The following is a 6,147-nucleotide window of genomic DNA, read 5'->3' as shown; positions in this document are numbered from 1 at the left end:
CCTGTTTTCCTTCCATCATTGTTGGCTCTAAGATTTGCTTCAACCTTGCAAACCTTAAGTTCAGCATAAGAAAGGCAGCTATGGTTTCTGCAGTGTAACTCAGGCTCCTGGGATGGTGCTCATGGAATTCCTGCTATGTGAATCCAAAGAAACCCTAAATCTTCACTTTTAATCTGATGATGCATTTTCAAAACTATTTCCTGGTTCTTGTCAGCAGTCATTTGACAGGACTCTTTAGCTTTCAATAATGTGTGTCTTTAAAGGCAGGTACCTTGTGCCTTGCTACAAAAGGAAACACTTTGCTAAATTTTTCTGTGCTTCTGGTCTCACACATGCAGCATAAATGAAAGGGTGATTCCACTGGGCTGGGCTGCACCAGTCTTAAAGGAAGAGCAGAAGGAGGGGAGTTTTCTTCCTTTAACAATTTCATAATGCACAGCTGTGACCTAAGGAGGGGGGAGGATTTAAGTTCAGAGGGAATTGAAGTCATAAGTGCATTGCTTCCCAGCAGATCCTCTGTAACAACTGCTCTTTCTGTTTCATGTGAAATGGGTTTTTGGCCACTGGTGAGTTCCCTTGTTAAGACAGAGTGTCCTCTGTTCATGTATGTAGGTTGATGATGTCCATATTTGCTGAAATGGAAAACCTGGCTTGTGCACAAGTTTGAGGACTGGCTGTCCCTCAGGTATTGGTTTCATGTGTACAGAGTTTGCCACAGTATTTTGTGCTTGTTCAACAGTTCTTGTGTGAGAAGACTTTTAACATGAAAAGAAATTGCTGAAGGTAATTATATTCATTTTGGTAAGAAAACCAAGCACAGAAAGGCTAAATAATCTGCTCAAGTAGCATGGACAGATAGGAGGGACACCTTGTGCCATCTGGTTTCTAACCTGTGGGGATTTGTTACAAGGCCCAAGGTTTGGTTTTTAGGTGTCACAAAGTGAGCTTAGACCTTCCCAGGTCCTGTGGCCTCGCTAAGACCAACAGGATGGGAAGGGCAGAACTGGAGGAGTCTGCTCTTAACATGCTTGCTTTTCCTTGCCTGAGCAGTAATGAATGGCACTTTGTTGTCCTGTAATCCTTGCTGTCACCAGGCTAGCAGGGAGGGAGGATGTGTGGTGAGGCTGACCTAACTTGTTGCATGTACCAGCTGTCCTTGTGCTCCCTGCTTCAGTGTGTATGTCTCTCTTTCCCTCCTGCAGAGCCCAGGCCTGGTGATCAGCACTACCACTCTCTTACCCCAGATTTTTAAGACAACTTATTTTCCTTCCCTACTCTAGTTTTCATTTCATATGGTACTTGAACTGAGCAGTTTCTTCATCTTGTCTTTATTTCTGCCTGGAACATGAAAGCAAGAGAAAAATGGAAAGACATTTTATGCTATGAGACACTAAAAACTGCAACCTTTAACTAACAGTCTTAGCATGCAGTGGTTTTAGATGCTCAGGGGTTACCAACATTGATGATCATACCTGCCAGGTTGTGTTCCTCATGCAGTGACAGGTATCTCAGGATGTCATTTAGTGGATGCAGGGAGGAATCTACTGTCCCCTTGGAGATGCTGTTCCACTGAGGAGGTGCTCTCAGTTCTTCCCATCAAACCATGGCTAATGCTGCTCAGAGTCCTTCCAGGGTGTTCTTTCCATCCTTTGCCTTGATTTCATGGCACTACTGAGAAATAAAAGGTGTCTTTCCCCTCCTTTGATTAAAATTAGTTGTGGAGATGGGAGACTTGCTGGGCAATTGCTATTACATAAAGGGCAGAGAAAAAGGTTTGATTCTTGACCTGTTATTTTACTGTCAGTGATGCTTGGGGGAAACAAATTATGCTTTTGTCTTCTTTCTAAATTGCTGTGCAAGTTGTACCCTTCAAGTGTAGCTCTGAGGGAGGAGAGTGATGTGGATGCCCACCAGAGGATCTCTGACTTCATACTCACCATTGTGTGGTGGCCATGCCTGGTGCCTGGGCCTTGACCTCTGTGCTAAGGAATGCAGTATTGGCAAACCTTCTATCCTGAAAGCTGGAGGCTGCACCCTCTTCACCTCTTTGCAGACATAAGACTGGATGTTTTGATGGCCTCTGATGTCTCCTTGGGGTGCTCAGCTCTGAGCAGGCACATCCACAGCCTCAGCTTCCCTATCTGTGTCCCTGCAGAGGGTTGGTTGTGGAGTGGTTGGCAGAGCCACTGGGGAGGGCTGCAAAGGAGCACGGCTCAGCAAGAGCCCGGGCTGCAGTAGGGACACAGGTGGAGTGAGTGAAGGGTCAAGGTGCTCCTGTCTGGCATCAGCTGCAGCTCCCAGCACAAGCCCCAGGAGGGACATTTTCAGGCACAGCTGGAGACTGATAAGCACAAGCTGCTCTTGTTCCAAGTGTCTTAGTGCTGGATGTGGTTAACTGAAGAGCAGGCACGGAGCCAGGTGGGAAATGAGCTCACTCTGCCTTACAGGGCAGCAAGAAGAGAGGGGAGGTGACAACAGCCTCGTGACCAGTTTCTTCCCTCCCGGTCTACTGTGGTTTAACTTGAAAATTGCCGTGCATGACCAGGTGGTGGCCTGTGTCACACATGTACAGGACTTTTGGAGTCACAAGTGGAACGGCTGCTGAGCCTGATAGTGCTGAGCTGGCACTTGAGAGAGGTTTTGTCCTTGTCCCGCTGCATCTCGGGAGACTTTGGCCAGGTGGGCAGGTGACAGGGCTGGCTTGGTGACAGTGCCCCAGAGCTGGCTGGTGGACAGTGGTGGCTTGGTGACAGTGCCCCAGAGCTGGCTGCTGGACAGTGGTGGCTTGGTGACAGTGCCCCAGAGCTGGCTGCTGGACAGTGGTGGCTTGGTGACAGTGCCCCAGAGCTGGCTGGTGGACAGTGGTGGGTGTCTGGCAGGAGCTGGAAGCGGCTGCTCGGGAGCAGAGTGGTCGCGTCACAGGCAGTGACCTCAGCTCTCCTTGGCTGTGCCACGTGTGTAGCAGCCTGGGGAATGCTGCCCAGGAATGAGTTGCAGGAATTTCCCTCACAAGGAAGTGACTGCAGTAGAGCAGAGCCCCTGTTCAGGGTGGTTTTTCTTCTCCCACTCCCAGGCCACATATATGCACCCCCTCCTTCTCCAAAGAATTAGGGTATTGTAATAAAGGTGCTTTAGCAGCAGGCTATGTGACATTAGTTACTGTTACTAGTAATATCAGTCACAAAAACTTATAATTACATTTAAATTCATCTATTCCTTCCTTTTTTTCCTCTGGAAAAGGCTATTAAAGGACTCGTTAAACAAGTCAACACCAACAATCCTACGTCTCTTTATCCAAAATACTCATGTCCTGTCAGCAGAACCACAGCCTAGCTTATAAACCAAATATTTTTTAAATATTAATGAAATATTTCATTATAAGAACTATACATAACAAATAATATAAAAATCATAATATGTATAAATAATAACTTACTATCAATAACTAAATATTAATTCATTTGGGGGCATTTCAGGCATTTCACTTTTTTTACTAAGGAATTAGCTTAGAATCCAGCTTCAAAATAGGAATTGCAGATTTTAAGGAGTCTGGTGATGGCAATTATAAAGAAAAATTAGATACCTTATTAAATTATGTAGATGTATGCATATGTTATATATAATATATAGGTGTGCATGTGTGTGTATATATATACATATATGGAATAAAAAAATGGGCATTTTGCTTAAGATGTGCCCAGGTGGCTGCAGATAAGAGGAACCTGAAGCTTCCTTTTAATTTCAGCCTTACCTGCAATCAACCCCCTCCAGGAGGGGACATTTGTGTTGCCTTTCCATCTCTGTGCAGGTTTGGAGTGAACAGCTTTGGCAGCTGTGCTGATCTGTGCAGAACAGGCACCTGGGCTGGCGAAACGCTGTGGCTCTTCCCTTTGTATTAAATAATCCAGACTTTACTGGGCTGAAAGGTAAAATGTGACTGTGACTGCTGGTGGCAGGGCCTGAGTAAGGGGGTGAGCTGGCTCTGCTCATTTCCAGTGACTATGTAATGCAAAAAAATTAGCAACCCAAGGACTAGTGTTTGTGCTGGGCCTGAGGTAGCAGATGCCCTTGCAGGAGGATGCCCAGGGCTCTAGATTGCTTTGCTAAGAAGAGCCAAAGACAGACTTAGCAAGTACCTCAGCAAACCTACACAGGGCCCACCTATTGCTACTGCATCCTTAAAATCACATGCTTGGCCCATGGGGATGATTTACCAATGAAAGCTTAGGTACCTTCCTACTTGTTTAGCTTTTTTAAAGGAAGAAATAAGCAAAACCTGCACAAATTTTAGCTCCTTGGTGTGCACCCCACCACTGCCCCACCATCCCCTCACCCTGAGGCTGAGATCCTTTATCAGAATATCCCACTCTGATTTCCACCTTCCCTCAATACCTCACTCAGCATCTTCCAAGGAAAATATGGGTTCAGCTGTGACCTTACCAGTACAGAGAAGCTGGCAGATTTGAATTATGTTGTGTAAATATTTGAAACATTAAAGGATTAAAGAATTACTGATAGGTAGCCAGGGAAAGTAACCTGATTTTTAAAAAAGCAGGCAACAATGTAATTCATTTATAATGCAGAAATAATCTGAAGGGACTAAAGAGGACCCAGAAAGGGCTAAAAATCCACAGCTTCTGTACCTTGGAAGCCAATACAGTTTTGATATCAAGATTTTTCTTCAGATCTTTTGTACCCCAGGTGCCCTTTTCTTTCTCCTGAGATGGTTTCTGGCCTCTCCTTGGTAAGCAGGAGCAGCATTGCAAGAGAAAGGTAATTTCGCCCAGCATTATCTTCCATGGTCACAGTTTATTCCTCTGTTTAGCTTATGGTTTGGGTATTATTTAAGATTTGTACTTTCAGAAAACTAAATTCCCAGCCAGGAAGTACTGTTTGGTGCAATCAGATGACATGAAAAATTTGAGTTATTGAAACTAATAAATTCAAAGGTGTTAATACTGTCAGGAATTTAGAACTTGCAGTGAAATGTGTGAGAGAGTTTTTGTAGAAAAGGAGCCCTGGGTGAAACAAATGCTTTGAGCAGGACTCAGAGGTGCTCAGGGTCCCCCAAGGTGCTGTTGGTGAGGCAGCTTATCAGCATCCTCCAGCCCCCAGCCTCCCTCTGGGCACTACATAAACGAAGAACTAATAGAAATTAAAACCAGGTGGGTTGTATTCATCAGACTGAACTTACATGGTTCTTAAACAGATAATAATTTAGCACCAGTGAGGAATGGAATATCCCTGTAAAGTTTGTCTTTACATGGTTTATCTTGACCGAATCTAAAATTTAAAATACGCATTTATAGAAAATATTTTCCAAAATTTGTCAATACCTTTCAAAATATACTGAGCTAAATTCAGAATGTGAATGAGTCTTTCATTTGCAATTTCAGTAAAGTAAGTTATTCCAGTTATTAGCCTTGTACAAACTGATCTGAGATATAATTAAAATGCCTCTGGGCAGTAGTCTGAGCAGAGTCCATTTTATTCTAGCCTCAACTATCCACCTAGGCAACCAACACTGAGCAAGAAGTTATTTAGTGATATCAGCTGTGACTCCACTGCTCCATTTTCCTACCACGACCAACCAGCCTTTGTCCTCTCTGTCCCCCATTACCCTTGCCCCACACTTCTGGAATATTTTTGTGTATTTGAAGTCCTCTGGACTACCAAAACATTCATCAACAACTAGAAAGGAAACATTCACAAATGCAAGACTCCAGCCCATTTTCTGCCTTCAGAGCTGGCTCCGTCACCACAGCAGCATTCTGTCACACCTCTGTTATGAACACCACCAGCATTGCAGGACAGTGAGGAAAGAGTTAAGGACAGCTGTAGAAGTTGCTTAAAGAAATAAGCAGTCAGAAGACAAATACAGTTCTCAACTAAGAACATTTATTAAAAGTTTGATTGAAGTAGTTTTATTCCCAAATTTTGTTTACAAAAGTCTAACAATTGCCCCAGGTAGTCAGATTAAGAAAAGAACTGAGATGGCATTAACATTAGTGCATAGAAAGCAAATCTAGTTTATAAAAGTTAAAGTAAAAAAGAAAGAAAACTAAATGAGTAAAATGTAGGTTTTAAGTACATGAAAGCAATTGCTAGTATTGCAGGCAGAGCATTCCCAAGTGTTTTGCTGCTCAC

The sequence above is a fragment of the Agelaius tricolor genome, unplaced genomic scaffold (assembly GCF_023055355.1).
Source record: "Agelaius tricolor isolate 1412-34295 unplaced genomic scaffold, bAgeTri1.0.p SCAF_1, whole genome shotgun sequence".
Taxonomy (NCBI): domain Eukaryota; kingdom Metazoa; phylum Chordata; class Aves; order Passeriformes; family Icteridae; genus Agelaius; species Agelaius tricolor.
Note: the sequence above shows the minus strand (reverse complement) of the source record.